Source organism: Solanum verrucosum, unplaced genomic scaffold (assembly GCF_900185275.1).
Source record: "Solanum verrucosum unplaced genomic scaffold, falcon-dt-bn FXZP01000101.1, whole genome shotgun sequence".
Lineage (NCBI taxonomy): Eukaryota > Viridiplantae > Streptophyta > Magnoliopsida > Solanales > Solanaceae > Solanum > Solanum verrucosum.
Window position 1 is genome coordinate 2,429,404 of NW_026020111.1, and position 18,034 is coordinate 2,447,437.

The 18,034-nt window shown below is 37.4% G+C and overlaps 1 protein-coding gene across 2 annotated transcripts in view; it reads left to right on the plus strand.

The window, feature by feature from the left end:
* The window catches only part of LOC125825438 (uncharacterized), a 1,130,247-nt gene that overhangs the window by 1,092,424 nt on the left and 19,789 nt on the right, over positions 1–18,034 (plus strand). Inside the window, exon 1 of one of the 2 annotated variants that reach the window (XM_049504782.1) lies at positions 5,320–5,329. The exons of the other annotated variant lie outside the window; for it this stretch is intronic. The gene's annotated coding sequence lies outside the window, so the exon portion shown is untranslated. Of the gene's footprint in view, positions 1–5,319; positions 5,330–18,034 lie in introns of those variants that run through there. 2 annotated transcript variants of the gene reach the window in all.

Genomic DNA, 18,034 nt, shown 5'->3' on the forward strand with positions numbered 1-18,034 from the left:
TTAGTTATTAGTCATTAGTTTGGGGTTGTATCCCTTTTTGTTTAGACTTGTTGAACTTTAGATGTTTTGGTACATTGACTTTCAGGTTCTAGGTGAATTTTCTGCATTGTTTAGTTGTTAGATCTTTTGGAACTTATGGGAACTTCAGTCTTTAGCTATTTAACTTGCTTCCGTAACTTAAATGCTTTAGTTTTTGGTTTATTTGCTTGGTTTGAGTTGTAGTAGTGGTTCTCCCATCGAAGGGTTAGTGTGGGTGCCAATCACGACGGTCTGGGTCGTGACAAAGTTGGTATCAGAACCTAGGTTCGTTGATCTCGATGTACCAAGATGAATCTAGTAGAGTCTTGCGAAACGGTACGGAGACGTTTGTACTTTTCTTCGAGAAGCTATAGGACTTTAGGAAATCTCTCTGTTTTATATTGTCTCCTTTTATACTATAACTTGATTCCAATTGGTATTTGGCGATTCAAATTGGTATCTAACCTCCTTCACTCTTCTGTCCGCAGATAGTTAATACTAAATTCAACGGCGTCAGGCCGGTAGCTCCCGTCAATGCTCTAGTTGAGGAATCTGTAGCGAGAGGTCGCGGTCAAGGCTGGGGTAGAGGAAGAGCTAGGGGTAGAGGCCGAGAAAAAGTGGCGTCTACTAGGGATGGAGCACCGGTTGGAGATACTCCCAAAAATGAGGCCCCTCTTGCGCATCATGATGAGGTAGAGAAGAACGTAGAGGTTGAGGATAAGAAGAATGGTGGGCAAGAGGAAGAGGTGCAGACTGAGACTACATGTATTCCTCTTTTGGACCCAGTGTTAACTCAATAGATCATGTCATTCTTGAAAGGGTTGGTTGGTTTTGGAGTGCTTCCCTCTGTTCAAGCAACTCAAGCTCCTACTAATCCTCATGTTGCTAGCACTGTGCCCAAGGTGGGTGGGACTGGAGGTAATTATGCATTCTTCCGTCCTTTGTTGGGTTCTGTTATGACTGGTAATGAGCATGAAATGTTAACTAAGTTTTTGAAGCTAAAGCCTCATGTATTTCTTGGTTCTGAGAGTGAGGATGCTTATGCGTTTATTTTAGACTGCAATGAGAGGCTTCATAAGTTGGGAATTGTCCATCAGCATGGGGTTGAGTTCGTGACTTTTCAACTTCAAGGTGAGGCTAAGCAGTGGTGGAGAGCTTATGTGGAGTGCAGATCTTCAATCTTACTCCCACTCTCTTGGACCCAATTTCATGCTCTATTTTTTAGGGAAATATGTGCCTAGGACTTTGAGAGATCACAAGAAGGATGAGTTCATGTCTTTGGAGCAAGGTGGTATGTCTATGGCTGCTTATGAGGCCAAGTTACATGTTTTGTCTAGATGTGCTACTCAATTGGTGACTACTGAGGAAGCGATGATCTACTTATTTATTAGGCGACTAAACTCTGAGTTGCAGGTATTGTCTGTTCATATGACCTCTGCAGGGAGGAGCTTTAATGAGGTAACTGACATTGTTAAGAAAGTGGAGGGGGTGAGGCGAGACGGTCAAGCGAAGGCATTAGCTAAAAGGGCCAAGAACTCGAGTAACTTTCAAGGTTCTTACTCTAGGGGGTCTGGAAGGCCAACGCTTGCAGCCAAGCCAATTCAGTCTGTTATGCCCGCCTCTATATGTAATTACTCGAGAACTCCATCTCATAATTTGATTCAAGATAGCCAGGGAGCCGCACCTTCGGCGGGCAGCATGCTATCTTTTGATCGTACATGTTACAACTATGGTAAACCTAGGAATATGAGGAGATATTGTCCCCACCCACGCATGATGGATTCCGCGCAACAGCAAACTAGAGCAGTGGTACCCGCGGGAAATGGTAATAATGGTCGAGGGCGTCCATAAGGTGAGTGAGGAGGTAATCAACGAGGCCTTGAGGGTAGAGGGAATGGTAATGTAGGCAGAGGTGCAGCGCAGCTAGGCAGGAAAGTCGCCAGTCAAGATGATAGGGCTCAGTGTTATGCCTTTCCGAGCAAGAATGAGGCAGAGGCGTCTGACACAGTGATCACAGGTACTATTCCTGTCTATGACCAGATGGCTAATGTATTATTTGATCCAGGTTCTACTTATTCTTATGTATTCGTGCGGTTTGCCTCAAAGTTTGATATGATTTGTGATATACTTGATGCCCTTATCCATGTTTCTACCCCAGTTGGAGAGTTTGTCATAGTCACCCATGTCTATCGTGCTTGTCCTGTTGTGTTTATGTTTTTCAGACTTGGGCTAATTTGGTGATTTTGGATATGACTGATTTTGATATAATCTTAGGCATGACTTGGTTGTCCCCCTATTTTGTTGTACTTAATTGTAATACTAAGTCTATTACTCTAGAAATTCCGAGAAGGGAAAAGTCAGAGTGGGAAGGGTTGTACAAGCCTAAGCAAGTTAAGATCATATCCTCCATTCAGGCTAGTAAACTGGTAGAGCAGATTTGTTTGGATTATTTGGCTCATATTCGGGATGTTGAGGTTGAGTCTTCATCTATTGAGTCTATTCATGTGGTGTTAGAATTTAGAGAAGTGTTTCCTAATGATTTGTCGGGTATGCCTTCGGATAGGGATATAGACTTCTGCATTAAGTTAGAACATGGTACCTATCCCATTTCCATCCCTCCAGATCGTATGGCTCTGGCAAAATTAAAAGAGTTTAAGGCTCAAATCCAAGAGTTTCTTGATAAGGGATTTATTCGTCTTAGTGCTTCCCCATGGGGTGCTCCAATTTTGTTTGTTAAGAAAAAGGATGGTAGTATGAAAATGTGTATAGATTACCGGCAATTGAATAGGGTCACTATTCGAAACAAGTATCCTTTGCCTCGAATAGATGATCTTTTTTACCAAGGTGTGTCAGTTTTCTCTAAGATTGATCTAAGGTCTGGCTACCATTAATTGAAATTAGGCTTGAGGATGTGCCCAAGACGGCGTTTAGAACTTGCTAAGGGCACTATGAGTTTCTAGTTATGTCTTTTGGTTTGACTAATGCGCATGCATCTTTCATGAGTTTGATGAATGGGGTGTTCAAGTCATTTCTTGACTCGTTTGTGATAGTCTTTTTTTATGATATTTTGGTCTATTCGAAAAGTGAGAAAGAGCAAGCCGACCATCTTCGTATTGTTCTGGGTGTTCTTGGGAAACAAAGGTTGTATGCAAAATTTTTGAAGTGTGAATTTTGGTTGACTTCGGTTGCATTTTTGGGACATGTAGTTTCGAAAGAAAGGGTAATGGTAGATCCCCAAAAGATTGAAGTGATTAGGAATTGGGTTCGACCAAGTTTTGTGACTGAAATTAGGAGTTTTGTGGGGCTTGTCAGTTATTATCATCGATTTGTGAAGAATTTTTCTTCCATAGCCACACTCTTTAACAAATTTGACCAAAAAGGAGGTACCATTTGAGTGGATTGAAAAATGTGAAGAGAGCTTCCAAAAGTTAAAGACTCTCTTGACCACTGCACCTATTCTAGCATTACCGGTAGAAGGTAAAGATTTGATTATTTATTGTGATGCTTCACATTCTGGTTTGGGTGTTATGTTGATGCAGGATAAGAATGTTATAGCTTATGCATCGCGTCAATTAAAGTTGCATGAGAGGAACTACCCAACACATGAGTTGGAGTTGGCAGCGGTAGTGTTCGCTCTTAAGATCTGGCGACATTATCTCTATGGGGTTAAGTCTGAGGTGTTTACTGATCATCGTAGTTTGCAGCATGTGTTCACTCAAAAGGATCTGAATTTGAGACAACAAAGGTTGATGGAGTTACTCAAGGATTATGATGTACTATTCAATACCATCTGGATAAGGCTAATGTAGTGGCAGACGCTTTGAGTCAAAAAATGGTGAGTATGAGTAGTTTAGCTTGCTTGAGTGTATCCAAGCGACCCTTGGCTAAGGAAATTCAAACCTTGGAGTCTAAGTTCATGCAGTTGGGCATCTCAGAAGGAGGTGGGGTGCTAGCTAGCATTGTAGTTAGGGCCACGTTTATTGAAGAAATCAAGGCTAAACAATTTGAGGATGAAAATTTGAATGAACTTAAGAAGAAGATTGTGATTGGTAAAGCACAAAAGACCACTCTTGATGCGGAAGGTGTGCTCAGTTTTAAAGGAAGAATTTGTGTTCCTCGAGTTGATGACTTGATTCAGAAATTGTTGACAGAATCTCATGGCTCGCGATATTCTATTCATCCGGGTGTGACCAAGATGTACCGAGATTTGAAGTGAATTTATTGGTGGCCGGGCATGAAGAAGGATATAGCGGAGTTTGTGGCTAAGTGTCAAAATTGCTAACAAATGAAGTATGAACATCAAAGGCTTGTAGGTTTGCTTCAAAGAATGTCAATTCCGGAATGGAAGTGGGAAATGATAGCCATGGATTTTGTGGTTGGTCTTCCCAAGACTTAGGGTAAATTTGATTTTATTTGGGTAGTGGTTGACAAATTGACTAAGTCAGCCCATTTTATTCCAGTAAGAATAGATTATAATGCTGAATAATTGACTAAAGTTTATGTGAAAGAGATAGTGAGGTTGCATGGGGTGCCCCTTTCTATCATCTCAGACTAAGGTACCCAATTCACATCCAAGTTTTGGAGGAAGTTACATGACGAATTGGGCACACAACTCACTTTTAGTACAACCTTTCATCCACAGACAGACGGGCAGTCAGAGAAGACTATTCAAGTTTTAGAGGACATGTTGAGGGCATGTGTGATTGATTTTGGAGGGCATTGGGATAAATTCATACCTTTGTTTGAGTTTTCCTATAATAATAGCTATCACTCCAGCATTGATATGGCACCATTTAAGGCATTTATGGGAGGGGATGTAGATCACCCATATGATGGCTTGAAGCTGGAGATGTGAAACCTTTAGGGGTTGATTTAGTGAATGATACTCAAGATAAGGTGAAGAGTATTCAAGCTAAGCTCTTAGCCACCCAAACTAGACAGAAGAAGTATGCAGACCATAAGGTAAGAGATATGACAATTCAGACTGGTGAGAATATTCTTCTTAAAGTGTCACCCATGAAAGAGGTGATGAGATTTGGCAAGAAGGGCAAGCTTAGTCCTCGTTACATTGGTCCCTTTGAGGTTCTTGAATGTGTAGGGTCCGTGGCGTATATATTGGTTTTACCTCCTAATTTATCGGGAGTTCATTCGGTATTTTATGTGTCCATGTTAAAGAGATATCATGGCGACGGGGATTATATCATAAAGTGGGACTCAATTGTGTTAGACAATGACCTCCAATATAAGGAGGAACCGGTTGCAATTCTTGATCGTAAGCTGAGGACCAAAGAGATTAAGTCCGTGAAAGTTCAATGAAAGCATCATCCAGTTGAGGAAGTTACTTGGGAAACCGAAAGGGACATGCGAGACAAGTATCCCCAATTGTTTGTCGATCCATGTACTACTTCATTCCTTCTTTAGCTTATTTTCCTAAATTTGTCACTCGGGGACGAGTGATGGGTAAATTAGTATCTATTTTAATGACCGAGTTTCGTCGTTATAGAAAAGCTAATGGGGAAAAATCTTGGTTCGGAAAACTTTTTCGTAGTAACTTGGAATTTCCCAACCTAGTCCAGATTTGGACGAAATCAAAGTCATTAAAGTCTAGGGAAATCTGCTAGCAATTGGGTGATCTAATTATGAAATTGATCATATGAGTAGATAGATAAGGCGTTAAGGAATTCGTACGACTTTACAGAATTGAATTCGAGTGAGTAAAACTCCCGAAATTGAACTTAGCGTGAACGGGTATTTTCAGAGTTTCGTTGGTTGAAGGTGTATTATGAAATGGGGATCTTGGAATAATTAAAATAGCTCACTGGTTTCGTGCAAGCCGCTGGGGCGGGATTTCTGCCGCCAGGGCGGGGATGCTGTAGCGGGGTGAGGACCGATGTGGCGGGCCCGACGCGACTTAAGTCGGAAATAAACCCCAAAACGTCTTTATTCTGCACTTTTCAACTTTAAGAGTAAGGAGACAAACCCCATGCGATTCTTGACAGTTTTCCACCATCTTTAAGGCTAAAGGTAAGGTTTTAACTCCCCAAATCCATTTTTCGATCCGTAGAACGTAATCTAGTGGGTAAATATCGATGGGGAGAGTTTTGATATGAGAATAATGGTGGGAAAAGCCCTAATTTGGGTAGTGGTATCATGGGTATGATCTAGGATTGCTAGAATTGTAGTAATTCGGGTAATTAGTGATTGTTTATTGATTCCCGTATTATATTGATTGTTTATGAAAATGAACTTTGTGATTGTGATTGTGGCTTGTTGAATGGATCGGGTGTTGCGTTCCGACATACTAATTTGGATCAGTTGCCACGTTCCGACATAATCATTGGATCGAGTACCACGTTCCGGTATGCTAACAGTTTGTGTTTGGGTTCCATGAGAGGACCAATGATTTGATATAATTGTGTATCTTGAGAAATGTGAAACTGTTCGTTTTTCGTAAATGATGATGATATTGTATATGTTCGATATATGCATGTGATTATATTGTTGTAATGACTTATGTATGTTGCACTTAGTGGGATAACTACGTGATCCTACCAGTACACTGTGATTGTGTACTGATACTACACTTGCTCTTTCTTTGTTGAGTACAGGGCATCTTCAGGCGACTATTGACAGACCTTGCTTAGAAGATCAGTGATCGTCGTTTGAATTTAAGGGTGAGTCAGTTCTCCCAGGCTGCCATGAGTTCTCATCTGTCTATCTTTACATTTCGGACTTAGACTTTCTAATTAGTTATTAGTCATTAGTTTGGGGTTGTATCCCTTTTTGTTTAGACTTGTTGAACTTTAGATGTTTTGGTACATTGACTTTCAGGTTCTAGGTGTATTTTTCACATTGTTTAGTTGTTAGATCTTTTGGAAGTTTATGGAAACTTCAGTCTTTAGCTATTTAACTTGCTTCTGTAACTTAAATGCTTTAGTTTTTTTGTTTAGTTGTTTGGTTTGGGTTGTACTAGTGGTTCTCCCTCCGGAGGGTTAGTGTCGATGAGAATCACGACGGTCTGGGTCATGACAGAGAATAAAGTAGACCACCAATGTCATCAACGACATTTGGCATATGCTGCAAAACTGATGTGCATATAGCACTAACTCCAAACGGAGTAAAGCTGCAGCAATGCAACAATTACCCATTCCAACGGCAACATTTGAAATGTCCACAACGGGCTGCAGAAAAAACATTAAGTCTAGGGTCTTATGAGACAAAAATGCACTTAAGTCTAGGGTATTATGAGACAAATTAATAATAAATATATAGTACTCCCTCTGTCCCAATTTATGTGACTTACTTTCCTTTTTGGTCAGTCCCAAAAAGAATGACACATTTCTATATTAAGTAATAATTTAACTATAAAATGTCTATTTTACCCTTAATGAAATGATTTACAGCCACACAAATTTCTATCATTCATTTTGGACCACAAGTTTTAAAAATCTTATTTTCTTTCTTAAACTCCGTGCCGAGTCAAACTACCTCACATAAAATGGGATGAAGGGATTATTAAAATCCTCAAAAGACCAATAGAATGTTCGAATCAGCTGAAAGAGTTGGGGTGGAAATTGCAGAAACCAGATGACAAGTTGAGTAGTGAAGTAGACAAGCATGTATGTTTTTGTAATAATTATAGTTTGGGCAACCTCACAGCTGACCTATTTCCTAAATCTCTAATTCAAATAATACTCTATTATCTTAGTTTTAAAGAAGCAACACAGTTGAGTATTCTCTCCAAAACATGGCTACAAGCCTCGTTGATTCATCCCAACTTCAAATTCAGAGTTGGTTCTACTCATAAAAGCATCAATATAGTGGATAAAACTATGGAGAGATATAGAGACGGGAAAATTTCTATTGATAAGTTTGAATTTTTCAATAACATTGCAAGAGATGATGATGATATTTCCGTTTTGATTGACAAGTGGCTTGACATTGCTATTCATCCTAAGAGACTCAAAAATATCATCAGCAAACAATATGATTACATCCTTCATGATCAATTAATGTATCATCATGTATATATTATAAGTGGACAGCTCCTAACCTTAAAGTTGGATTATCATGTTGCCCTTATCTTACTCCTAAAATAAATTAAATATTAATATCTATTTAATTAATTAAATATTAAGTAATAATTATATTTAAATTCATGCATCAAACAAGATCGTAATGCAATCATATATTCATGTACTAAATGTGGGTAATGAAGAGTCTAATAACGTTTAATTTTAATTTGTAAGATAAGTGGGGGTAATGAAGAGTCTAATAACCTTCAATTTTGATATGTATGATAAGTGGGGAAATGAAGAGTCTATCAAAGACACTCACACAACATTATATATATTCCCTTCTTTCATCCAAATTTGTGATCATCTTGCATTTTGCATTAGGTTTTGTATGTTTTCCTTTTTATATGTAATTTGAAATGTTTAGAAAATTCATGTATTTAACTATTGTAGAGAAGTACAAAAATTAGTGCAAAAGTAAAAATAAAATAAAAATTAATGTTAAGTAAAAGAGTAATTTTTAGGTTTAGCAAACATAAAAATCATATTTGTATGTTATAGCTATAGTTTGCATAATTGCGCTCCATAGCAAATTTTATATCTACTATGGAGCTATTAATCTGTATATTTGGGTATTCATTCCAATAGTATAAGAATATATTTGGAATCTGTATACAAATAAGAAATTGACTTGGCTGTAACTATAGAGCTGTCAATATGGGCTGGCCCACCCCATCCGGTCTAAATCATATATGCTTTGAAATTTGACGGGTCAGGCCGGCCTAGCCCATTTTCTGTGTGAGCCAGAAAATGGTCGACCCAGCCCACAAGTACCTGGGCTACGGGCTTTGCTGGGCCGACCTCTTTTCTTAAAAGTATATTTTTTAAAATTAAATATAATTTAAAAATATTATCATAAATATCGATAAGACAATATTACATGGTGTTAGTGTTGCTACTTGTTAATCAAATACACAAATAAAATTATCTTTATAATATTTATTAAGTTTGATTTCAAGTAAAGGCATAAATAGCTAAATAGAAATACTAACCTAATTGTTTTCCAATGATCATAATAAAACACAAAAACTATGACAATATTCCATATGTTATGGCCTACACAATGATTCCCTAGAAATTTTAGGGAATTTTTATTTTATGTAGTACATATTTTATAAACATAATTTGTATTTAAATTGTAATATTTCAAACTTTAAACATATTTCGAGTTTAGACTTTTGTTATTTTTAATACTCTATTTTATTTTTATTTTTGGGAAAACTACATAATTAGACATACTAAACTACCATATATACATATTTTACCTATAGTTTAAAAATATTACTCATAATACCACTTTTTAATAATTATATCATATATTATGAAAAGTTAAATTAGATACACAAATCTCTTAAATATGATATAGAATAATTATCTTAAAATTTAAATTCCTTAATTAAATAGAGACATTAACAATTCAACCTCCCTGAATCTCCTCTGCCAACAATAACTCTCCCCCACCTCCAACGTCCTCCACCATATTTTCTCTCTTTCTTCATCCTCTCAACTCATAATTTCTTCAGAATATCTATCAAAAATGATTTTTGTTTCATTAGCAAATATCTTTCTCTCTCATCCGCTTCCCCCAATTTCCTCTGCCAACAATATATGCATCCCACCCCCACGTTAAAATTGCACATCCCTCTCTAAAATTAAACAGAAAAATAAAATGGTGATGGTAGTAAAAATGGAGGAAAGAAAGAAAGAAGACAAATTATAAGTAGTATGGTTTGCAACATGAGTGGTTGCTTTAACCTTTTCATTCGAAAAAAAGTATGAAAAAGTTTTGTAATGAGATGGTAAGTCGTATGTTTCATTCAGTTTATCTGAGATGATTTTGTCATGTATCTAGCCAAAATATTTTATGTATCTTGTTTATTTATTAAATGTATATGTATTTTCCATTGAATATATATGAGTTGTTTTCTGTTATGTATCTGAGCATGTTATTCTATGTATATGAGATTTTTCTGTCGTGATCTAGTATGTTTTATTGTGTATCTGAGACAGTTCTGTCTTGTATCTGGTCATATTTCAACTAGATTGTTGTAGATTACATTTTCATGAAATTACGGCAATCACAAATTTATTGGATACATACTTCAGATACATAAAAAATATCCAAATACATGTATATGTTATATGCTACATGTAATTGATATATAATTAATACATCTAAGTCCCTAAGTATGTATCAGATACACCTAATGAAATGTATCTAAGGAAATTAGATGCATGAATCAGATACATACTTCAAATACATTAGTAAAAGGCATGCATCCTGATTCAGTTAATTAATGATTTTTATTTATATGAGATTGTAACACCCGAAACTAGTGGGTTGAACTAGAGCCTTATGTAATGGTTCCAGAGCTTAACGTGAGGGTTAGAGTGGTAGAAATGACCTCCTGTATTTAGGGTGAAGGGTTTAGGGGTTAAACTTCAAGGTATGACTCCCCAAGGACCAACCAAGGGTTGTTGAGAAGGACCCTAGAAACCTCCTAGAATCTACCCCAAGGCAATGCACCCACGAGGGGACCTAGGCCCCGTAGGCTGCTCTACGCCTCGTGGATGGCCTAGTGGGTCAAGGTCACAAAGTGATGGATGTAGAACCCCATCCACGGAGGACCAGCACGACATGTGGGTCCATGCACGACCCGTGGGTTGGGCAGTGAAACGTTTCAAGCGGCTAGGTTTTTGGGGTTATGGAATATTCTAGAATTAATTAGTTATTAAGTGGTGTCGTTTTATTAGTAATTAGACCACCTATATAAAGCTATTATACCCTTAATTAGATGATTCCAAATCATTATATCTAAATCCCCAAATCAACCCAATTCCCTCCAAGAAATTCTCTCTCTAGAAAGTAAATAAGAAGAAGAAGAGAAGCAAGCAAGGTCAAAATCCTCCATTATTGCAAGATTTGTGAGGGCTTTAAAATCAAAGTATTATAACTTATTCATCCTTGGATTCTTCCATACACAGAGCCCCCTAGATTTCCCCCCAATTGTGAAGATAAACCTCAATTCTAGCTAGGGTTTCTTCCTATATTGTGGGTAGTGTTGAGTATGAATCCAATTAAGTGGATAGTACTTGTTTATGATTATTTTAGTATTGAATCATGATATTATGATGATATTTTATGTTTTCCATGGTTAACCCTAGTCTAATTGATGAAATTGATATTATGTGGGTTTATGCCATGAAAGTTGAAATTGAGGATTCATAGATGATCTTCTAAAATTGATGACTTGTATAGCAATTGTTCATGAATGGAAGTTTGTAGACATGAATTGAATTAAATTATAGTATATATGTTGAATCATGACTAGTAAAGATTGAAGTTGAACCTATATGACATTTATGACTAGAATCACTTGATAATGAAAAATGTGATTAGAATGCCTTGAAATCTAGGTATGAAAGATGATGGTAAGAAGTAAAGCTTTAAGAGTAAGACTTGTAGTCATGAGTGATGATTGTTAGGGATTTGAGATTAAAGCTAATATGTTAAATTTAGAATGTTTAAATGCATAAAGTGATAAAAGCACATGAAACATGGGTTGGCTGTCAAGGAAATCCCTCAATGAGTCATGAATTAAGTAAGACTTGATAAGCTATCTTGTGGGATTTATGCCTAGCACCGAGTGAATATGAATATGAGATGGAAGATTTTAACTAGTTGAGTCCGGCTTCAAAGATGGGAACTCTCACAGGTAGAGTCCGAGTTTCCCAAAGTATATCTCATAAGATGGAGTCCCTCACAAGTGGAGTCTGGGTTTCCTAGTAGAATCTTCGTATCCCATAACTACGTGCTTCGTAGGAAAGTTAGCTAGTGGGTCCAACTAAGCTAATAAACTGGTTCTACCTTAAGCAAGTAGACCAACCCTTCTAGGTGTGGGTAACATCTGAGGGGATCATGTGATAGCTCATGCGGTCTCATGTCGGTTAAGGCTATTTTCCCAATTAGTACAAGATTATTATGAAACTAAGACATATTTCAAGGAATTATCTCAAAGTGTTCCAAGTTAATAATGAACTAAGACATGCTTAAAGAAGCATCTCTAAGTGTTCAAACATAATGAACTTAGATATGCTTGAGTAAGTATTTCATAGTGTTCACGAGTAAAGAAGAGGGACTAAGATGTGCTTAAAGAAGTATCTCCTAGGGTTCCAATGTCTTAAAAAGGGGGACTAGTCTCCAAATCAAGAAGTATGAGTATTAGGACCTAAAAGTGGTACTTAGCATGGGTATGTTTATGGGGTCTTATTCATGCATTACACAAGTACGACCTAAGGTTACCTAAGAAAGTGTTCTCTTATATGATGTATGTTTAGATATGATTGTGTTATAATTGCCTTCCTTGTTATGTTATGATTGACTAAAGGTGAGAGATTCACTTGGTTATGAGAATTAAGCTAAGGATGAAACCATAATATGGCAAATATGATTATGATGGCCAAAAGGGGTACTTAACATGAATGGAATTATGTGGTCTTATCCATGCATCGCACAAGTATTCCTTGAGGTTACTTGAGAAGCAGTTCTCTTATTATATGAAGGACTAAAGGTGGAATAATGTTTATATGATGCTTATGTTAGATACTTTGCTTATGATTATGATATTGTCTCTTATGCTTATAATTTATGTTTTATGAAGTAACTCTTATGCTTATGGATTATGTCTTATGTTGACTAACCCTTATGTTATGCTCTTATGATGTTATGCTAGCTATCATATTTAGTACTTTTGTACTAATGCATACTCTTGCCTACATTCTCATCAAATGTAGAGTTCAACGATTTTGAGTTCCATTCTTGAGGATAGGTTTCTAGAAGTGCAAGGAGTTGAAGACTTGGTGAGTCCTCATAGCATCGAGGATAAAGCCACCATTTTCCTTTATGTCTTTCTTTTATGTTTTAGACTATTGTATGGGCTATGTCCCAAGAGTTATTCAAAGTTGTATTAGATGGTTTGAGACAAAGAGTTATAGACTTCCGCTTGCTTTATGAAAGACTTCAATTGTATGAAAAATGTTTTTAAAATTCTGCACTTTTCTATTATATTATGTTATGATATGCTAAGTGCTTGTATGAGATCCATTCGGGGTCAAGTACGCCATGTTACATCTAGGGTGTACCCCTGGGTCGTGACAAACTTGGTAATCAGAGCACAAGGTATAGAATTGTTCTAGGATTGTCTCAAACCACATCTAGTAGAGTCTTGTTCATAAATGTGAAGCGCTCCACATTTATGAGTAGGAGGCTATGTGATGTTTAGGAAATCTCACTTCTTCATTCTCTAAGTCGTGCCATAGAGTTTGGCTATATTAGGTCCTTCTTATAATTCGTGCCCATTGATTTTCACGGTATGGCTAATATATGGGAAAAATGCTAGGAAGAATGAGGAAGGCAATGAGGATCAAGAGGTTCCTCTCCAAGTTCCACCCCAAGCTCCTTCTCAAGCTCCAATTGACCCTATATGGGAGAATGTGACTCATGCGGAGTTTAGGTCGGCTTTCCAAATGTTGGCTCAAGTCGTGATGGCTCAAGTCAATAGGGAGATGGTAGCTCTGGTGTATCCTAATGTGAATTCCGCGACTTTAAGGGTAAGAGAGTTTTTGAGAATGAACCCTCCGGAGTTTTGTGGCTCCAAAGTAGAGGAAGATCCTCAAGGGTTTATAGATAAGGTGTATAAGGTTACTATCATAGGGTTCACTTCGGTAGAAAAAACGGAGTTAGCCGCTTACTAATTGAGAGATATAGCACAAATATGGTATGAACAATGGAAAGACAATAGGCCGATAGAAGCGGGGCCAATAGAGTGGGAAGGGTTCAAAAAAGCATTTCTTAATAGGTTCTTTCCCCGAGAGTTGAGGGAGGCTAAGGTGGAAGAGTTTATTAACCTTAGGCAAGGTAACATGAGTGTTAAGGAGTATTCCTTGAAATTTACCCAACTATCCAAGTATGCTCCATCAATGGTGGCGGATTTGAGAGATAGGATGAGTACATTTTTGACAGGAGTGTCCGACTTGGTTGAAGAAGAATGTCGTACGACAAAGCTTGTTGGTGATATGGTTATCTCTCGTCTTATGGTTTTCACCCAACAAATTGAGGAGTCAAAACTCAAAAAAAAAAAGAATAGGGAGGCAAAAAGGACTAGGATCTGGTGATGGGAACTTCTTCAATGTTAAGTCCGATGGGCAAGGTAGATCTAAGTCTAAACAAAGGTATTCCGGTCAAGATTCTTCTAACACCCCTAGGTTTGACCAAGAGAAAAGTAGTGGGTCTCCATTACCTAAGCCTACTTGCACCAAGTGTGGGAGGAATCACCATGGTAAGTGCCTAACCGTCACGGAGGGGTGCTATGGTTGTGGAAAGAGTGGGCACAAAATGAGAGATTTCCCGATAATTAAGGCTAAGGGAAGGGAGGATAAACAAGTTGCCACTAGTGGTCCGAATGAGACTGCTCACAAGAAGAATAGGTTATATGTCCTCCAAGCTAAAAATGATCAAGAGTGACCTCCTAATGTGACTACCGGTATGTGTTTCATGCTTTATTATATTATGGTATTGTTTGGTCTTTTGTGACTTGATATGTTAGACTTTAAAGTTGTGTTTAGTATGAATGATGTTTAGAAGAGTTTGTATAGGCCTACTCTCAAGAGGGAGATGGTGTGCCTAGATAGCAAGGCCATTGTGTGTTTATGTGTGGCCATGATTTCTTTATATGCATGTTCATGAAAAAAAAAGTTTAGGTCTTGGTAGAAATGGCTTATATGCATTGTTTTACCTCATGTTGTAGTACATTGAGTAGAGTTGCCTATTTGACTTCATGAGATGAATTAATAAGTATGCTTTAGTTTGGAGTTGAAAGATTCCCCCTCGAATGAATGCTTTTTTAGAGTAAATTGCATATAGGCTCCTTGAGTATATGTTGAGCATGTTTTAGCTAGGAGATGGTAGTTCCTCCTTGAACATGAGTAGATATAGAATTTCATGCATTTTGGGTTGGTAGATGTAGTTCCTACTCCCTTGTGTTGTATTGAGTGTGCTCATCTTGGAGTTGAAGTTTTCCTCCTTTGTTTATGTGCATTTAGATGTGTTGCATGCATGGTGGGTTTCAAGTCTAGAGTTGTGACCTTAAGAAATTCTAAGAGTGTCATTTGAGGATAAATATTCCCAAGGGAGAGATATTGTAACACCTGGAAACTAGTAGGTTGAACTAGAGTCTTACGTAAGGGTTCTAGAGCTTTACGTGAGGGTTAGAGTTATAAAAATGACCTCTCGTATTTAGGGTGAAAGGCTTAGGGGTTAAACGTCAAGGTGCGACTCCCTAAGGACCAACCAAGGGTCCTTGAGGAGGACCCCAGAAACCCCCTAGAATTTGCCCCAAGGCAATGCACCCACGAGGGGAGCTTGTCCACACCTCGTGGATGGCCTCATGGGTCAAGGTCCCAAAGTGATGGCTGCAGAACCCCATCCATGGAGGACCAACACGGTCTATGGTTCCATGCACAGCCCGTGGTTCAGGGTCTCGTGGGTTGGGCAGTGAAGTGTTTCAAGCTGTTAAGTTTTTGGGGTTAGGGAATATTCTAGAATTAATTAGTTATTAAGTGGTGTCGTTTTATTAGTAATTAGACCACCTATATAAAGCTATTAGACCCTTAATTAGATGATTCTAACTCATTATTTCTAAATCACCAAATCAACCCAATACCCTCCAAGAAATTATCTTTCTAAGAAGAAGAAGAAAAAGAAAAAGAAAAAGAAAAAAAGAGAAGCAAGCTAGGTGAAATTCCTCCATTGGTGCAAGCTTTGTGGGGGATTTGTAATCAAGGTATGATAGCTTATTCATTCTTGGATTCTTCCATCCATGTAGCACCCTAGATTCCCCCTAATTGTGAAGATGAACCCTAATTCTAGCTAGGGTTTCTTCCTATATTGTTGGTAGTGTTGAGTATGAATCCAATTGAGTGGATAGTACTTGTCTATGATTGTTTTAGTATTGAATCATGATGTTATGATGACATTGTATGTTTTCCATGGTTAACCCTAGTCTAATTGATGAAATTGATATTATGTGGGTTTATGCCATAAAAAGTGAAATTGAGGATTCATAGATGATCTTCTAAAACTGATGACTTGTATAGAAATAGTTCATGAATGAAAGCTTGTAGACATGAATTGAATTAGATTATAGTATATTTGATGGATCATGACTAGTAAAGCTTAAAGTTGAACCTTTATGACAATTTATGACTTGAATCACTTGATAATGTACAATGTGACTAGAATACCTTGAAATATAGGTATGAAAGATGATGGTAAGAAGTAAAGCTTTGAGAGTAAGGTTAAACTAAGAATGTTTAAACGCATAAAGTGATAGAAGCACTTGTAACATGAGTTGGTTGTCAAGGACATCCCTCCATGAATCGTGAATTAAGTAAGACTTGATAAGCTATCCTATGAGATTTATGTCTAGCACCGAGTGGATATGAATATGAGATGAAAGCTTTTACCTAGTTGAGTCCGGCTTCCAAGATGGGAACTCTCACAAGTAGAGTATGAGTTTCCTAAAGTATATCTCATGAGATGGAGTCCCTCACAAGTGGAGTCTGGGTTTCCTAGTAGAATCTTCGTATCCCATAACTACGTGCCTCGTAGGAAAGTTAGCTAATAGGTCTAACTAAGCTAACAAACCGGTTCTACCTTAGGCAAGTAGACCAACCCTTCTCGGTGTGGGTAACATCGGAGGGGATATGTGATAGCTCATATGGTCTCATATCGGTTAAGGCTATTTTCCCAATTAGTACAAGATTATTATGGAACTAAGACATATTTCAAGGAAGTATCTCAAAGTGTTCCAAGTCAATAATGAACTAAGACATGCTTAAAGAAGCAACTTCAAGTGTTCAAACATAATGAACTTAGATATGCTTGAGTAAGTATTTCATAGTGTTCAAAAGTAATAAGAAGGACTAAGATGTGCTTAAAAAAATATCTCCTAAGGTTCCAATGTCTTAAAAAGGGGGACTAGTCTCCAAATCAAGAAGTATGAGTATGAGGACCTAAAAGTGGTACTTAGCATGGGTAGGATTATGGGTATTATTCATGCATTGCACAAGTACGACCTAAGATTACCTAAGAAAGTGTTCTTTTATATTATGTATGTTTAGATAAGATTGTGTTATAGTTGCCTTCCTTGTTATGTTATGATTGACTAAAGGTGAGAGATTCCCTTGGTTGTGAGAATTAAGTTAATAATGAGACCATAAGATGGAAAATATGATTATGATGGCCAAAGGGAGTACTTAGCATGAATGGGATTATGGGGTCTTATCCATGCATTGCACAAGTATTCTTTGAGGTCACTTGAGAAGTAGTTCTCTTATGATATGAAGGACTAAAGGTGGAATAATGTTTATATGATGCTTATGTTGGATACTTTGCTTATGATTATGATATTGTATCTTATGCTTATATTTTATGTTTCATGAAGTATCTCTTATGCTTATGGATTATGTCTTATGTTGACTAACCTTTATGTTATGCTCTTATGATGTTATGCAAGCTATCATATTTAGTACTTTTGTACTAACACATACTCTTGCCTACATTCTCATCAAATGTAAGGTTCGGCGATTTTGAATTCCATTCTTGAGGATAGGTTTTTAGAAGTGCAAGGAGTTGAAGACTTGGTGAGTCCTCATAGCATTGAGGATAAATCCACCATTTTCCTTTATGTCTTTCTTTTATGTTTTAGACTATTGTATGGGCTATGTCCCTAGAGTTATTCAAAGTTGTATTAATTAGATGGTTTGAGACAAAGAGTTATAGACTTCCGTTTGCTTTATGAAAGACTTCGATTGTATGAGAAATGTTTTAAAAATTTCGCACTTTTCTATTATCTTATGTTATGATATGCTAAGGGCTTGTA